The sequence below is a fragment of the Vanellus vanellus genome (assembly GCF_965231255.1).
Source record: "Vanellus vanellus genome assembly, chromosome: 1".
Lineage (NCBI taxonomy): Eukaryota > Metazoa > Chordata > Aves > Charadriiformes > Charadriidae > Vanellus > Vanellus vanellus.
In genome coordinates, this window is record NC_138905.1 from 111,414,569 (window position 1) to 111,432,437 (window position 17,869).

The window sequence follows — 17,869 nt, forward strand, 5'->3', positions numbered from 1 at the left end:
GAAGGTTTCTGTATTAGAATAGTCGGAGGAATAATAATTATTGAAATACTTCTCTCCAGCTGAAAAACCTCTGAAAGGAATCTGTCTGTGTTACCAGAGAAAAGAAGGGTGCTATAGAGATAACATAGCTTTTTCAAGGTTAAAGGCAGAGGTCACGGTGGTGCGGTAAATTCCACTAGCTTCAGGGGTCTGCATCAGGCCCCAGGTGGAGACCTCAGGCGGGCTGCATGCAGTGAGCCTGGCTCTCACATGGACGATGAAACCATGGCTTTTTCCTTAGTCACGATAGTGAAAAGTGCCTTGTAGGTAAGTGTTTGGTCGTGTAGGCAACAGGTTCCTGATGTAAAAGTGGTTATGGGTGGGAAATGTGACTTATGTGGAAAAATACTTAGGGATGGGATAGTCAACAAAAGAGAAAACAGTGGGAATATTGAAACTGTACTGGGAAGGATGAACTGGAATTTATCTAGTAACAGATACCAAAATTTTAATGTAGAGAATAATATTTAGGATAAAGTGTAAGCATGGAGAGTTTCAGACTGGATTCGGAAGATGAAATATTCATAGAAGAATATCTTAGAGAATCCCAGGGATTAGAGTTTTAGCACTTTTTTGTGCTTTTATTTTCTTTACTTTGCTAAGACCATGCAGTTTCATAGGAAATAACCAAAGAACCAAGTGACATGTCATCTCATCTCACTTCCTGTGTCGCACTATATTTGGATATGTTTGTTAGCTGAGGTGTGTGTTTGGTTTGTTTATAGTTTTCTCCTGTTTAGTCACACAAGTGAAAAAAAATGAGCAATTTGGTGTTTAGCTGTCAGGTCTATGTACTGTTCCTGTACAAACCTTGTTTAACAAGAATTTAAGTAAATACAAATGATGTATTGAAAGCATAAAGCATCTGGAACATTTAAAAAAAATGCACTGAAATATAACGTGATTAATTTCTACTGTGCTAATTATACCTATTATGAGTTTAAACGGATTCCACTTTGCAGCCATTGTTATGTAACTTGTGGCTTTGCAGTTCTTTGAAATGTAGTTTTCTATTCATGTGGTATATTAAAAAACGTTACAAGACAAATTGCAGACCTCAACTGAAATAGTGCCAAAAATCTTAAACAAGTTATTCTACTAGACAAATAACTAGTGTAATGCTTACTGGTTTGGGTTGTGTGTGGTTTTTTTTTTTTAATCAAAACCAAAAAAGGTAATGCAATGAGCCAGGGCTGAGCAGGTTGTGGTTTTATTTCTGTTTTATGGTTTAATGGAGTTGCTCTACACCTATAGTGAGGTATCTAAGATCAGTTTGTGAGCTATTACTCCTGTGTAATGTTTTGTATTCAACAGTGCATTCAGCTTTATGTTGCATGGATTGTAAGTGTAAGATATTGCTGAGTTTGAATGCTCCGGCATGTAAGACAGCTCATAACAGGGGTGAGTGTCATGGTAAGTTTTTTTACAAACAATAGCATTCACAGTCACTCAGGAAAACAGAAAGTGAAGCACCATGTTGTACTTGTCCTCAAGTGTGGGTGTGGAAGAGGTATGTCGGATGTCTCTGCCTATTGCAAGCCTTCGGATGTGGATGTGGGGTTTCGTGTTCACAGGGAGACATTGGGCCCTGGCAGTGAAGCTGCAGGCAGCTATAGGAAAGGAAAAATCTGCTGTCTGACTGTTGAAGGGGGATAAAGAGGCTTCTTGGGTGACTCCCAGGCTGGTTGCCTGGCTGTAGATCTGCTTCAGGTGCCCCACACAGTGGCTGCCATGGGGAGTGAGCTGCAGGGGACGGTGGTTGCGTGGGAGTTGTGGATGTGCCTTCTGATCCTCCCCCAGATGCAGTGGAGCTTTTACTTCTCTCCTTTTCCACTACAATGGGCTTACAGTGCAATCCAACCCCTAGTAAGTATAAAAAAATTAATCCAGTTTTAAGTACTTTAGGAGAAAAAAGAATTTCACTTAAAAGACTTTGTCCTTTTCTTAGCAGTGAGTGAAACTATTACTAACAAAATGAAAATAGTTATGTAAGCTTTGTTTTGATAAATTGGTCATTGCTTGCATATTGTTGTAGGAACCTGACTGCAATTAGCAGAGCCAATATTTAAGTCTAATTTCACCCCTAATTTGAGAACTGAAGTGAACCTGAAGCCTTACAAAGTAGAATACATCTTGCTAGGGAAAGAAGTGTTAAGTTCTCACCCCCAAATCAGTAAACATTTGCAAGAACATGGAAAAAGTGAAATTCATTTAATAAAATGTTTCTTTCATTTTCTATATTCTGTTTCTGAGACAGAACGACCCATAAAATAAAAATTATAAAAAACTAAAAAATCCATGTCAAGAAAATCCATCTAAATAGTTTGTGTTTGTTCGCAAGGAAGAAAATGTGGTTCTAGTTGTACTTACGTACTTACTTCAAATGCAGAAAATACCGTGAACACCTTTTTTCCCCACACAAATCTCCAGTTCAGTTTTAGTGGTACCTGAGGTACTGGTAGATAACTTCTTCAGGGTTTTTTGCATTAAATATGACTTCTCAGTCTTTTCAGATTAACCCTGTTCAGCTGGAAATATACATTACAAAAAAGGGTATTTTTTTAAACAATAAAGTTCACAGAACTGCAGCATTTTCAATAAAATTTAGAGGATTCTGTTGGCTTTTTATACATGCATTTATTACTCACTATCTCCAGTATTAGTAGTTTTTTCCTCCTGAAATATATTTAAAAAAAAAATAAAATGCAAATAATTTTATTTAACATATTTTCAGATTGCTTTATACTGGCGAGTTCTGTGCCACGCAACATAACTTTCATTTTATTTTAGCTGCATAATGGGGTCAGAACCAGTCTTGTTTAACAAACATGCTGTCATCGAGTTGTGAGGGTAGGAGTGTGTCCTGCTAAATAGTGCAAGCTCTTGCATGTTTGTTGCGTTGCTTCTATTGTAAACGGTGTAAATGAGTCTCCCAGAGCTTTGCCCACTGAATGAAATGAATCCATTGAGATGGGACTTCAGTGGTGGGGTGGTAGTGGTCTCTCCTACGCTCTCAGGTACTGCCACAGTGAGGGCAATCTCCGCAGCCACCTAGCCGGAGTCTCCTCTCGCTGCTGGTAGTGTTCAGCTCCAGCACTACTGCAGTCATTGCAATGACAAAGCATCCTTCACTTTATTCAGCCATGTTTCTATTTCATGGGAACATTAATTAGGACAGCCGGTTTAAGGTCTGTCTCAAACTGTGGATCTTTTCTTCTGTCTTGGCAGTATCTGTACGAGCAGGTATTCCTCCAGAAGGTCTGAGTTGGAGAAACCAGTATCTCTGTGTCACCACATGCTGAGTAGAGCCATCAGTGGCCTAGGATCATTGGGGTCACCCTGGGAACTCTCGTTTGGCTCAACCTGTTGCTTTCTAGGAAAATGTTAGGGATAAAAACTGAGAAAATAAACATCTCCACCCCCCCTCCCACTCCCCCAAGAGTGATTTATCATGATATATCTGATTCCACCTTGAGAACAGAAACCCAATTCCAAGCCAGAGAACTGCGGGTAGCTGACACAGAGGTAAAAACCGTTGCACACTGGAAGGCAGGAATTTGCAGCTCTCAAATTTAAGTGGACGTGTTAATTGTTGTGTTTGTAATCAGCCAAGTATTTTGCTAGTTTAGGAAGGTGTATGAAGTCCATCGCAGCATTATACTTAAAAAAGGGCCATAAAAACACTGCGTAATGAAATATATGCTGTCCTGAAATGCCTTGATGCTATCACAAGGGTATTCAGCTGTGATGCTCCCTGACTCCCCAACTTTTTCGGTGCCCCTTCGACAGACATATAGACTGATAAATTTCTTTTATCTGTTGACTTTACAATGTTAGGTGGAGGATTTACAGTGCCATTTTTTTCTGGAAAGACTTGAGTCTATAATAATAAAATAAAACAGTTTTTAGTACTTAAAGAAATCCTTACTTCAATTAGCCAGTGTTCATTTCTATTGGTCCTCAGTTCTTCTTTCTTTTCCTTTTGTCACATGAATGGGTGTGGAATTGTAGGGAAGAAGTTTAGGCATTAAAATGTACATTCCAGCATTTTTTGTGTTGACCTGACTTTAGCATCTAAAAGCCTAGGGTCAGAAAAGCCAGTTTAATTATCTGCAAACATCCAAGGGCTATAGACAAGAACCCCAGTCTGTTGCTTTTAGTTATTGATAGGGCTAACCCCAGCACTGATGATAGTGTTCCAAACTAAGAATCCCCCAGAAACCCAGTTAATGGCATGTTTGTTCCTAACCTGTGACTTTGTTAGAAGTCCTATTACTTCAGGTTTTAAAAATTAATAATGTAGAGCTGAAGTAAAAATAATACTTTGGAAGTGGGCATGAAACAAACTCTTCCCTTTTCATCTTCCCCCAATGATTTGCAGGCAAACATAACCCCAGGCGACTTCCGAACTTCCATAATTGCGTCGAATTCCTTGTTAATTGGGCTTTTTGCTTGCTATTGAGCTCTTTCTTGAATAATGCCTGCTTTATAATGATTTGTGTGCAGACAATAAATGTAGAGATTTAATAGGATGAAGGCTGTGTCTCCATCTAAAGATATTTAGCCCTTAACTCCCATTGAAATCGATACCTTTGCAAATCTCGTTATAAGTGACTTACTATTAATACGCATAAAATAGGATTACTATTAAATGTTTAAAGGATAAAAAGAGAATAACAACACTGTTCTCCTCTGAAAAGCGACCGTAAAAATTGTCTCTTTAGAGTTGCATGATAATTGCCTCGTACCTTGATGCTTTTTATATCATATCATATCAATCCTATGTGCTCGGTTTGAAAATAAGAAGTTGGTGACTGTCTGCAGAATCTGCAAACTTGAATGCAAACTTGCTTCATTTCCTGGTGGACTTTAACACAGCTAAAAAAATCCTCTCTTCCCCCATCAGACTCTTCATGGTGCCTGTTTCTCCAGTGAGAGTGAGGATAACAGTTTGTTTCTGATTCACTAATAGGTAAAGAATCCAAGTTACTTCCCCTTAGCAATACAGAGATAACTGTACTAAAGAGGGGCGAGCAATATTTTTTGTTCTGAAAGAGGCTGTGATATAATTAATGAGGCAAGCAGAGCTGTTGATGCAATAAGGTGCCTTTTTGTCCCAGAGCGGAGTCATGCATTCAGAGCTTTTGAGTAGTAGAGGATGCAATGCCTGTATCAGCAGCAATGGGCATCCATCAGAGCTTCAAGATGTAGCCAAAATAAGCAAATTGCACCTGGTCTGTCATAAAGCCACTCTACTTTTGCTAGTTTTCATGCATATCCCGTTGTTACTGAAAGGCTACCCAAAAATCTAACAGGGAAAGATAGTTTGCTTTCCAATGCTAAACAAATGTAACCATCAGGACCATCTGTGATGTGCCTGGTTCTGGAGTCTAACCATGAGTGACTGAGGATGGTGGGATATAATGGGTGTAGGTGGAGTTCAAATCCAAAGCTTCCCTTACAGTAGTGTCAGTAAATGGTAGATGAACAGCCATTGTGGAATTTAAGTGCCCAAAGTGATAGTCTTTCTCAGGCAAAAATTACTTTAGTTAAACATGGAGAGGCAGGTATTATCCTGAATTTCTCACTGCTCTGAACACATTTGGACAGTTTTTCAAATTGATTGCAGAGCTGTCCGGGTTCTGGTTATGGTTTTGAGGTGTTTTTTTTTTGTTGGGTTGGTGGGGGTTTTTTGTGGTTTTGGGTTTGGTTTTGTTGTTTGTTTTTTTTTTTTTTTCCTAGTAAAATTCATTCCACTTCTGTCCTGGTATGACCTCAGAATAAGGGATTATGTACAACAAATCTTACAAAAGAACAGTGACCACTGTTCAGTTTATCCTTTAGGCTATCATCAGACATCTTTTCACTGATTTTCCATTTGCTCAAACTCTGTTGTTGTTAAACTGCTGAAAACTTTCCTGCTATTAGATTTGAGCAGAGAAACTGTTTTACCTACAGTGACCTGCACAGTTGCATCGGTCCAGTGGTGCAAACCCAGTAACAGGACTGTAGTTTGGACTAGGAAGATAAGTCCCATGGTAAATCTTTCTGATATGAGACAGCAGTTCTCAAAAAACACAGACAAGCAGGTGGCTAAGGAAATGCTGAGAATATGACCCTTTCAGCTTAAAGTTGCTTGACCCAAATCCGAGTTTTTAATTTAAAATAAACTAGTCTGGCTACATCAGAAGGATGCTAATGTCACCAAGAGAAAGCTATATTTTATTAGCAGCATACACTCTAGGGTTTGCTGATAATTGGGCTGATCTGACAGGGTTTGCAGTTTGTCTTTACCCTTCCTTGTTACTGTTTCTTGGCCCATTTGCAAAATTCTCAGTATCATGGTCACTGGACTCCCTTTTACTGAAAAATGCAAGGCACATTGGCCAATACTCATGCAGGGAATGATGTCCCGTATGCCAGAAACTGCTGTCTCCGGTGAATAGAAGAGAGGTGACAGAACTGTCTTTCTCTGTTACCATAGTCTTTATCAAGAATCTTTCATTGATATCGTATGACACTTCCCATTATAAGACTTCATTTCCAGAGTCCGTGATTGAAACTATGTTTCTTTAGGCAGTTTCCTTGTGGTCGACAAGTGTTAAGTGAAACACTACCAAATGAACCTTTTGTCATACCAGTTTGCAGAAAGGATGGTATGCTGTCAGTTATTCCCCGACCTCAAGGAGGAACATCTACATGTTCCAGCACTGGAGTTGGTGGTTGTGGTTGGCAGCTACGACCTCCTAACAGAATTTCTGAAGATTTTTTGCATTCCCAACACCCTGAATAGACATTTACTTATCAAGGAAACCTGCGTTATATCATTATCGAAGTGGTAAAGTCAAATGGTACAAGCATGGCTTGTGCAGCTTGATGTAACCATCCTCTGCAAATGCACTGTGGGAATCTTTCCTTACTTGGTATCACACTTCTTTTTCATACTGTCTTTGATCTAGACTGTGAGTGGATGAGTCATGTCTGAGGGTGAATTGTGTTTGTAATAAGGGAGAGTCTTGTTCAGAAACAGAAAGTGGAAGTATCTGGTGACTGAGACCATCTCAGGACAAGAAAGAAGAGTCTCATGACAAAGTTGACTAAAGCCCTGGAGAATGAAATTCAGTCTTCTGGTTTAACACAGTTCACACATCAAGATGTCAAGTGCATTGCATCAAGTTTTTAGAGATGGTCATCTATTGTGGGATCCCATTTTTGTAACCTCAGTTTGTCACCTAATTTGCAATGTGCTTGGTATTTATGTCTCCAGCTGAAATCACTGTGAGCAGTACCTTGAATGTATAAAGTGCTGTGTAATGCTGAGTTCTCTGAAAAAAACAGAGGCCATGTGATCCAAATTAAGTATTCACTTTTCAGCTTGATCTCTTAGCACTGAGGAAATAATCTGGGACAATGTTATTCCTCCAAAAGAATTTGCTGAACTTGAGTTGCGCAGTGTTTGCAATGCAGTCAAAGCAATCATGATTAGAGTGTATGGACTGTAGCAAAATACTGCAGTTTTTCTACCAGGATTTGAATACTACTGCATGAATACCTCTCAAGTTAAGCGGGGAAATTAACACAAAATATCAGTGCTCGAACTTTTTGAATGTGTGATTGTACAAGGAATGAAGAGGAGTTCCCATAGAAGAATACTATGTGACTGAGCAATTAGCAGCTGTAGCATATTCCATTCTCCATGAAGAAATAAAAGTTTCACAGGCAGGCTCACATTTGTCATTTTCTGATATTTATATTAATCACATCACAGTCTTAATAATGTTCTTTTCATACTGTGTTCATGTGAAATGTTATACAAAGTAAAAGAACTCTGTGTTTTCAGGTGCCCTGATGAACATTTAATGAGAAATATATGATTATTTTTTTTTACTAGATGGACGAATTACGAATCTGAGTATCCTTTAAGGAAGTAGGAATAGCTATACATTTTTATTTGAATAAAAAGACACAAAACCTGATATCAATTACATAGCAGATACCTTTAATCCTTTTTGAATAGCACGGTATACTATGTCTGTTGGTTGTTGTACTATTCTATATAAATGTAAATCTGCAACACAGGACTCAAACAGTGACCTAATAGATTTTAAGAAGCTTTTGTTTAGTATGATTTTGCTGCTTGCAATTTCTACATAATAGTAACCACTCATTGTTACTAATTTGTCATCAAAAATATGAGAGAAATAAATTATAATTAAACATTTTTTTTTTCTTTTACAGATTTCTTTTGCAATGTATTCTGCTTAGGCCAGTGAATTTAGTTTAACTGATCAGGTAAGCAAATATGCATAGTCACAGTTTTTTTGTAAAAATATTTTCCAGATATTAGGCAACTAATTCTGAGAGATTGATATTCTGTGTTGTTGGAGAAACTTTGCAAAATCTGTTATAAATATGTTCAAAATGCTGTATATAATTTAAAAATTTTGTTGAAATTTCCAGAATGCTATAATTTTCAACTAGAAAGGAATTTATTTTCCAGATGTGCTTAATTTTATTATTTCTCTCACTTCTTGTTTTCTTTTGTTGTCCTTGTTTCCTCATGCTCTGCGTTGATATATGTGGGGTTTTCTTTAAAGCCTTACAAGTTGAGGTTGTGTTTTTTTTTTTTTCTGGGAGCTATCAGTCTCCCTCCATCTACCAAGATATCAGCATTGCAAACAAGATTGTCTGATGATAACTCCAGAGGTGGTGTTTTAACACCACAGAAATGAAACAGCTAGAGTGGCAGTTCGGTAGCGGAGATGGCTTTGCAAATTTATAAACACCATTTCTGTAGATCCGAACTTAAGAAAATGCAATTATGAAATGAATGAAATTGCAGTTAATGATCTGGTTTACTGGGTACTAAAAAATCAAAGTGAAGCACTAATTTACAATCTCACTGTGCATAGGTTGGTAGGCTGGCTTGTATGCTTTACCTGTGGAATTCCAGTTTGATTGACTGTTGTATACTGTAGGTACAGCTTGCCGAAACCACTTTTTGGCCATCTCTAACACTTTTTTGGCCATCTCTTTTATTGTCGTGGGTTTTAACGAGTGAGTTGGGTAATGACATTTGCATGCAGTAGAGCTTTAACGTTGCCTACACCCAATTCGATCATTTTTTGATGCTTCTTATAGAGTGATGTGATACCTTGTTGGGAGACAAAAGAGTGGACAAAATGAATTAAAGATCCTTTTTTTGTATGGAATATTTTGTTCACAGTATACAGATATGGTCTGCTTTAGATTTAAAGTTCCTTTGCTTTTCAATAGACTCTTCTTAGCCCTGGTTAAAATAACTAAATACAGACAAAATAGTAAATAAGAACATGGTGTTCCTATGTAAGTCTTTCACTTGTATCATGTTGAAATGTTCCATAGCTCGAACAATTAATCAGTACTGTTAACCTCATCTTTATTTTAGATGAGGTAGTCTCTTATCATCTTCTCATAATTCTAACTTCTTATCGTTGGGTTTTTCTGTGGTGCTGCCTACACCTAGAAAGCTTTCTCTATTTCAGTTCATCAAGGAGAAATGTCTTCCTTTTGGATCTTCTCCTGGAAATTGGTTTCAAATCTGCTCTTCCCAATACCTTTATTTCCTTAAAAACCAGATGTAGACTTCAGCCAGTGCTGTCTATTTGGTTCCCCTAGTTTGATATTCCTGGATTATTTATTTTTTTGCAAATTAGTCTGCAATCAGTCTTGCAAGCAGGGAGGGAAATCTTGGATTAAAAAACACCTAGTGATTTCAAATATTAATCTTGAGGACTTCTCAGAAGCATTTCATATTAAGGGATTTGTTGCAAGTGACAAATGACCAAGGAACAAAAATTACTTTTTGTTGTTGTTGTTTAAATCCACACCCTCTTTTTCTGCATATTCAATATCCAAATTAGTCATTCCTCCAAGGTTCATTACTTAGGCTTGAAATTTTGCTTATGGTATTTTGTTCAAAACATTGCAAGATATAGTTATCAACAGTAAATAAATCTGTTAATATAATATAATATAATTTTAACAGCTTTAGCAAAAAGGTGGCTGATGACAATCTCTATTCTTCTTACATCAAGGTACCTCATGAGGAGCTTGTCATATCACTTGCCTTTCAGATATAAATTGTAATGAAATTGTAATGGTTAGATTGATTTGGAATAATAATTGATTTATTCATCAAGATGGAAAATCTGAGAAAAAAAAAATCATTGTGGTTCAAATAACAAATTTAATTTCATTTTTTAACAGTCCTTGTTTCTTTAAGTATCATTAATCATTTTTCTGAAACAAAAATCAATATATTTCAGTAAGATTTCTCCAAACCTATCTTTAAGAGAACAAGCAATTTTATTTTATCAAAAGAATGAAGTCAAATTAATCTGGGTCATCTAAACTGCATTTTTAGTAAAGAAATTATTTTCTCCCACCTCTTCCCTGTACCTTCCATACCCTCTTACTCCAGCCCCATACTCCCCAAAGATTGCCTACTCTATGTTTCTGGATAAAATACGTCTGTCAGTCAACAATATTTTTTAAGAAAACCAGTCCAAAGGTAGAGATTAGACCCCTCAAAAGAAGTTTCATAGTTAGAAATTGTTTGCCTTCTTTACTGGCTTTATTTATGGGCTTTTTTTGTCCTTAATGGTGATGATTGTAGCCTTCATGAAGTAGAAAAAAAGAGCTACAGTAGATACCTCTGCTCTATGGACATAATATGTCTTTGTATGTATCCTGCACATTTCCATTAATTAATTGGATCCCAACTTATGAACATGTCTGTGATGAGGTAAGGGGTTTGGCTGAATACAGGTGATGATGAGCAGCTCAACATGGAGGACAGTGCTGATCTTTTCTACTGGTAATGAAATGGGAATTATTTGGCACCTTTCACATCTCTCTACTGACTTAAAACATGAATCAAAGCATTTTCAAGATTATTTGTGGTTTTTATGAGCCCCCATTCTGTTGGTATTTGCAGGGTAGGATGCTGTGAGCCTAAACAATTGCCTAGTGAGTGAGGCATTGGGTTACTATTGCAATATGGTGCAATAATAGAATTTTCTGTGGATACGGTCAACAGCAATTCTTGCAATAATGAGCTCTGTGACAAAACCTCCATATTTTAAAGTTTGCAAGCCTACTGGTTCTCAGAGGCTTTGAAAGCCTACTAAAACTATGGGTGCATTGTTAGTATGCTATTTCTGTACAGTATGCAGTTTCTGGACCAGACATTTTCTATATGGACATAGAAAATGCAACATGAAAATGACAATTTTTAATTCTTTTATTTTAAATCTACATTCCATGCAGTTTTGTGCTGGCACTTTATATTTTCACTACAAGGAGTGAATTTGGGTTCTATATGAAATGTTAAAAGCTCTAAATAGCTATTTTGGGGAAAAAAAAATCTTTAAAGTGTATACCAGAAGAGTTCTGGTAACTGGCATGAAAATTAATTCAGAAGTCTTTTGTACTCCAGCAGTGCTTGAGCCTCTTTGAAATGTTCAGAAATATTAGCAAGTTAGGACTATTCTAGCACATCAAGTTACTGGCAGACACAGAACACATTATAAGGAGCAGTCTTTGGGAGTGAAAATTGGATTCACAGTTTTCACACAGGAAATCTGGTTGCCAATGTTACGCTCGAAAAAAAACCCAAAACCATGGGGTTCAGCTAATCACTCTCCGCTCAAGTTTCAGATACATACAGAGATCTCTTCACAAACTCTACACCAAAAGATATACAAGCTATACAACCAATGACTGTCTACTAATTATGTTTCATTTAACCCTCCTCTGAAACACCTGGTCCTGCCTCTTTCAGAGACCTAGCGCTGGATGCACTGGCCATAGGTTTCATCCCACATGGCAGTTTCTATATTGTTGTTATTTTGAAGTCTTGTATGGTATAAAACTGTGTGCTTGTTTCTGTGCATAGGGGCGAGTTTCATACAGAATCAATACAGATGAAATAGTTTCAGTTTTCCCCTCAAGAATTAACAACCAGAAGAAAAAACAAAAGCAGATTCTTGACTAAGTGTTGGGGTTTGCATGCATCTGTACTCAGAATTCTATGTATCTCTGGGAGAGTGGGCAGTGTCCTTTAAAAGGCAGTATTGTTATTAAAAGAACGCAATTTCATTCATGTGCTAATAGTTTTCACTATTGAAAATAATTTAATTCAGAGATATTTCTCATAATGCCCAGCAGTAAGTAATTGCTCCTCTGGGCCTTTTGTTTTAATCAATGACAAAAATACATGAATGTGTACATTTTGAGAGAGGCCTTAAATGAAGCCATTTGTTAGAAGGGCTATTTCTTTCAGCTTGGTGTGCAAGAATATGAAGGAGTTTGGTACAAGTAATTATAAAAAGATTGCTTGCGGATCTTACTGTAACTAACATGGCATTTCAGTTTGCTAAAAGGGTATTTCTCTTTAGTTTCATCAGTAATGGAAGCCCCCCGAACTTCCATTAACTTCATCTATAAATTTTCATTTGCGGTATTTTTATTTAACTAGTCTTAAATTCAATCCCATTTTCCTTTCTTGTGTAGTAATAGCTACTGGTCAGCTATGCTAAATCCTGTGAGTCACTTGGATGGCAAATCTTTCCAAGGTTTTTGCTACTCTCGACTGACTTTCTTCAGGATGACAGCACATATATCTGCCTTTTTCCAGCAGGAGGTTATTGTTAGAAATTCTCCCTTACTTTGATCACACATTTTGTGCATGCTGGGTCAGACGCTGCACCCACACAGTTAAAACACAACTTCAGTAATGGTGGATCAAGCCCTTCCTATGCAGATCTTTCCTCTGTAAGGAGAGGAGCTGCCCCTCAAGAATAAAAGCAAGTGCCATCAAGAGAGCTGATTAGAGAAGGGAAATCCAGCCTTCATTAGCAGATCGGGACTGTGGTCCCAGCCAGCTGTTTAAGAACCCAGGATCCAAAACTCTGTCTCCCTTCAAGTATCCCTGCCACTAAGCATTCTTTTTGTCTTTCCTATAGGAAAATATGAATTTTTTGTGATCTTTTGAAATTAAATACAAGCCTCGGAACAGTAGATTCTAATGCATGTGGAATACAGAGCATCTTTTTTTGTGCTATGGCTGTAGACCTACGAACGTCTAACCCTATAGACCCCCAAGCTAACTAACCAATGAAAACATTTTTTATATTCTTTGTGCGAAGCTCACATACTAAGTTGCTAGTGTATACATATATAGGCTCCAGTCTTGGAGCTACATCCAGACAGAGAAATCCCGTGTTTTCAGACAAGACAGATTCGGACAGGTCTTCGTACAAGTAAAGGAAGCCACTTGCAGGGTCGGGCTCTCAGCAAGCTTGGCAACTCTTTTGTCCTGCCATCCATCTTGCAAAGTTTGACAATTTCGTTAATGCTTCAGCTGTTGGATGTGAGTATGAAAGAACGCTCTCTTTCACGCTCTCTTTAACTTTGTAGCCTTAGTAGTTACAGAGGACATTTTCAATGACTCGTCCTAACTTTGAAAAACTGGATGTTTCTAACAGTGTTTATGAAAGCAACAATACCCAAGACTGAAAAGTAAGAACCAAGTCGTTTTTTCTTCCTTAAATCTCATCATTTATGCAATAGTCTTATGATTGTTATATTATAGTGTTATGATTGTTATTATAAAGAGAAGGAGGCCTGAAAAAATAATTTCATTCCTAATTATTCTAAATTTAAGCAATTTAAAGCAAGTATTTAAGGTGATTGCCTATTATGCCTTTGTTCTTCATTCTGCATTTTCTTGTTTTCCTAAGGAAATGCCAAATGAAACATAAATTATCAGTCACCTGGTGTAGACTATGTGAGTATTTCAGAAGAAACATCTCACAAATTTGATTCTGTAAAACTTCAAATTTACTTTTACAAATTTGTCAGACATGTAAGAATAGGATAGTGCATGTAAAATATTTTTGTCTCAAATACCTCCAGACAGTAGTACGTCAGAAGTTACAGGAGCTGTGAACTACAAGCCTCATCTTGGAACAGTTGAGCTATAACTATTGTGGCTTTGGCATTTTCTCAAAATGAATAACTGGATGAGATACTAACTTGCTTCATGTTTTACAGTATCTTAAAAACTGTTATATGTCCAAAGGCTTAGTTTTAAGTAGTTTTTCCTGGAACATTTAAGGGAAATTTCACCTAAATATACCAGCAGTGTAATTTTGTAGTTTGAACGAATATCTTCAGGAAGTTATTACTGCGTCTTTTATTTCTGAAGTTATTTGCTTCATTTTCCTAATACATAGCAAAAATGAACAGCTGTTCTACAATTGTCTTGTGATTTCTTAACAGTTTCATTTTTCTAACCCTTTCTGAGGATAGTTTTTACACAGCATTGACAACTTTGTTTTCTGATCTACAGGAATGCAACTAAGCAAATAATCGGGAAGAAAATTGTAGAAAGGTTTGCTAGAAATGAGTTAAAATATTTTCCAACCTTTTTACAACTGTCCTGCTGGAAATGCCAGCAGCTATAATGAATTCAAGAAGTTAAATTATAGAGTTTTGTGTGCCAATTCTGTTTTAAGACAGTAATATGTTCTAAAGTTTTGTATCCTGTTAACTCACAATGGTTTTAAAACAAAACAAAGCAAAAAGCTTTTTAGCAAGCACATCTAATTCTTCTTGAATAGAAACTACACTGTAGAGAAATTACGTTCTATGGAAGTTACTTATGTTACAAAGTGAAACTAATGAAAGCTAGGAAATGGCAGATTTACAAGTCTAAATCTGTTCCCCATGTATCACTCTGAAAAGCGAACGTGGTAGGGCCTTGCTAGAAAATGATAGTGCTTGAATGCATACTCATAGGTATGTCTTAGTCTCCTTAAGACTCAGTGATTGTAATGTTTTCGTCATGCTTTTAAAAGCAACCAGAATAGAAATCTTAACTGTTGCAAGGTGTCGTTGCCTTTAATGCTGTCTTGTGTAGTAGAAGAAAAACATCACATCTTTGTCAGCCTGGGCTCACAGGATCTGTGGTGCAATTCCTGCTTTTCGCTGCAGATAGGCATCAAATTCCAAAATGTCACCATCTAATAGAAAAGTCTTTGTTCACATTGATAACGAGATCAGACACATGCAGCTTTGTGGGTTTTTTGGTCTATTTCTGTTGACTAAGAAGCATAATCTTTTTTAAACAGGAAAATCTAGCAGCCAACATTTCACATGGATCTGGTGATGCAGTTCTTAGGGAAAAGTGGGGAGTGCAGAAAGGAAGAGGTAAAAAATGTGCTAGGAAGTATATAACACCAAAGACTAAGGACATATATGGAGCATATGCTTTGCTTAATAATTCATCATTGAGGTTTTTTGCTCGTTTTTAAACTCCTTGGTCCTATTTCTAAATTGTTCTGTACACCTTTCTTTTTCAGTTCTCTTGCAGGTTGTTCATGGACTCTTAGTATTTATGTACTTACGTACAGACTTCTAGTACCTATAAAACAGGCATTATCTAGAGGAAGAAGAATGACTTAAGAAAGAATATATGTGGGGAAAGGATGGCAGGTGCCTTGGAGCATACCTTCTCATTGCACACATTTTCCTAGGACACAATTTGTTTGGGGGCTTTCAGGTTTTTTCCACAAACTGATGTTTCTTCATGTCTGGGTTGTCTTGCTTTTGAGACACTTCCTCAACTGAGACTCCAAATGTCTGTGATAGAGAGATGCAAGTGTGCTAGACTGGGCCTATTGAATGTACAGATGCCAGATTTACTGGGAGTGACACTGTAATATTAATATGTACACACTGCAATTTAAAAGATAATATTATGCAAATATTTCTAAGCACGACACCTTAAAAGGTAGTTATGTTTTAGACACATCCATTAATATTTTCCTTGAATACCAAGTACTTCTTTCCACCTGCCATCTCTTCCATGTTTTCACTTGCTATGATGGTTAGATGTCATAAAACTGTCATAATGCTGTGACTAGGCTTTTTGCTTAGTAGAACCTTGCGCAATCTGCATTTATATTGTGCTCAACATTGTTAAAACAGATTATACATTTCAAAGTGTACCAAAAAGACGTATTTTTAATAAGTATTTCTTCCTGTGGGGCAGATTCCGAATTGCTTTTGCTGTTTCTAGCATACAGCATTGCTATGGTTTGCCCCTAAGCAGTAAATATAAAAAAGGTTTAATGGCTCATACTGAGTCCTGCTTGCACTCCCACTTCAGGCTTACGTTTATACATACGGTGATGTCACTCATTTTGGAAAGGAGGTGCTCAGGGTTTGATGTTTGTGACATTTAGCTCACAAGCCACCTAAACCACCGTTTTAATAGCACTGTCAGACAAGAACAGTAGATTTCTTCCTCTCTGGAATTTTATCAGTGAGGTAGTTCAGACTCCCATAATCACTTGCAGTGCATCTTTGAAACTTTAGCTCTGATGTTTCATATTGAAAAAAGTAGCCGTGGCAATTTAAAAAAAGTGTCAAGCATAGTTAGGGCATACCCTCCTACGCCTCACCCTTGCCTGTCTCACACAAGTACATACTTTCTGTTCATCTTAGTTTGTGAACATTTTCTGCTCTTAACACCAGGATTTAAATGCCAGAACTCTGCACTTGACAGCTAAACAAGCAGATGAATTGCCAAAGTCTATAAACAGTCACAGCTCTTGCTGAACCTTGGTAGCATCTGAAAGTCAATATTTTATTTTTCTGATCGTGGCTGCCCATTAATACCATTGTACCTATGCCCTTAAGTACCATGATTTCTTTTCCCTCATCTGAAAAAAAATGACTGTGTCATGGTTTAACCCCAGCTGGCAGCTAGGACCACGCAGCCACCCGCAGAGTTCTTCCCCTTCCCCAGAAGAGCAGGGAGAAGAAGGAGAAGAGGACGGGAAAGGGAAAGGAAAAAAAAACATGTGGGTTGAGATAACGACAGTTTAGTAGAACAATAACAAAGGAAAATAATAATAATGACACAAGTCACTCTTATCACTCCATGAATTGGTACTTTCCTGAGCAGTGATTGTGAGTACCAGCTGACCCAGCCAACCCCGACTTGTATATTTATACTTAGCATGCTGTCTATGGTAGGGAATATGCCATTGGCCATTCCATTGTTCTGTCTAGGCTCCTTCTCAGCTTCTATGGGAAGCTGAAAAGAAGTCTTTAAAAAATATAAACACCACCTGGCAGCAACTATAAAAATATGCATTATTGACATTCCTTTCATAACAAACTGAAACACTACAACCACTAGAAAGAAGATTAACTCTGAAAGCAGGACAACTGAAAAAAGACTTTTTTGAAGAAACCCTTTGGCAGGTTGGTTTCTTCTTGTTGTTGGTTAGGTGGTGAAGAGGCTTGGTGGTTTCTTTATAGGGAAGCAGCTACATATCTTGTTTCCAAATCGCACAGAAGATTTGAAAACCTGCTCATATTATAATACCAGCCTTGCCTTTTTGGTGAGTAGTAACAGGAAAGTCATGATCTCTGTGAGCATCTCTTAGCTGCTAAGGATAGGAGAGGCACATGAAGATCCACACGTTTAACGTGCTTCACCAAAGAGTTCCCTCCTCTCCTGCCATCCTTCACAAGGCCTGAGCCCCACTTGCGAATTTTACCAGTGAAGGTACTTATCCATACGAGTAGTCCCATTATTTTCCTAAGTATAAATTAAGAGTTTAGATTTGTTTTAATGTGAAGTACTGTGTATTATTCTTCATGATCTATTCACATGTGCAGAAACTGTCAACCTAGCCTACAATTCCTGTGCATTCGTTTAGGCAAATCATATAAAACTAATTATAGTCTAAAAACACAACATTGACAACAA

The 17,869-nt window shown here is 37.3% G+C and overlaps 1 long non-coding RNA gene across 2 annotated transcripts in view; it reads left to right on the forward strand.

Moving 5' to 3' along the window:
- Positions 1–17,869, forward strand: part of LOC309686047 — a 191,523-nt gene that overhangs the window by 118,962 nt on the left and 54,692 nt on the right. For both annotated transcript variants that reach the window (XR_014270509.1, XR_014270510.1), the window contains one exon: positions 8,278–8,331. This is a non-coding gene — a long non-coding RNA (uncharacterized lncRNA). The remainder of the gene's footprint in view (positions 1–8,277; positions 8,332–17,869) is intronic.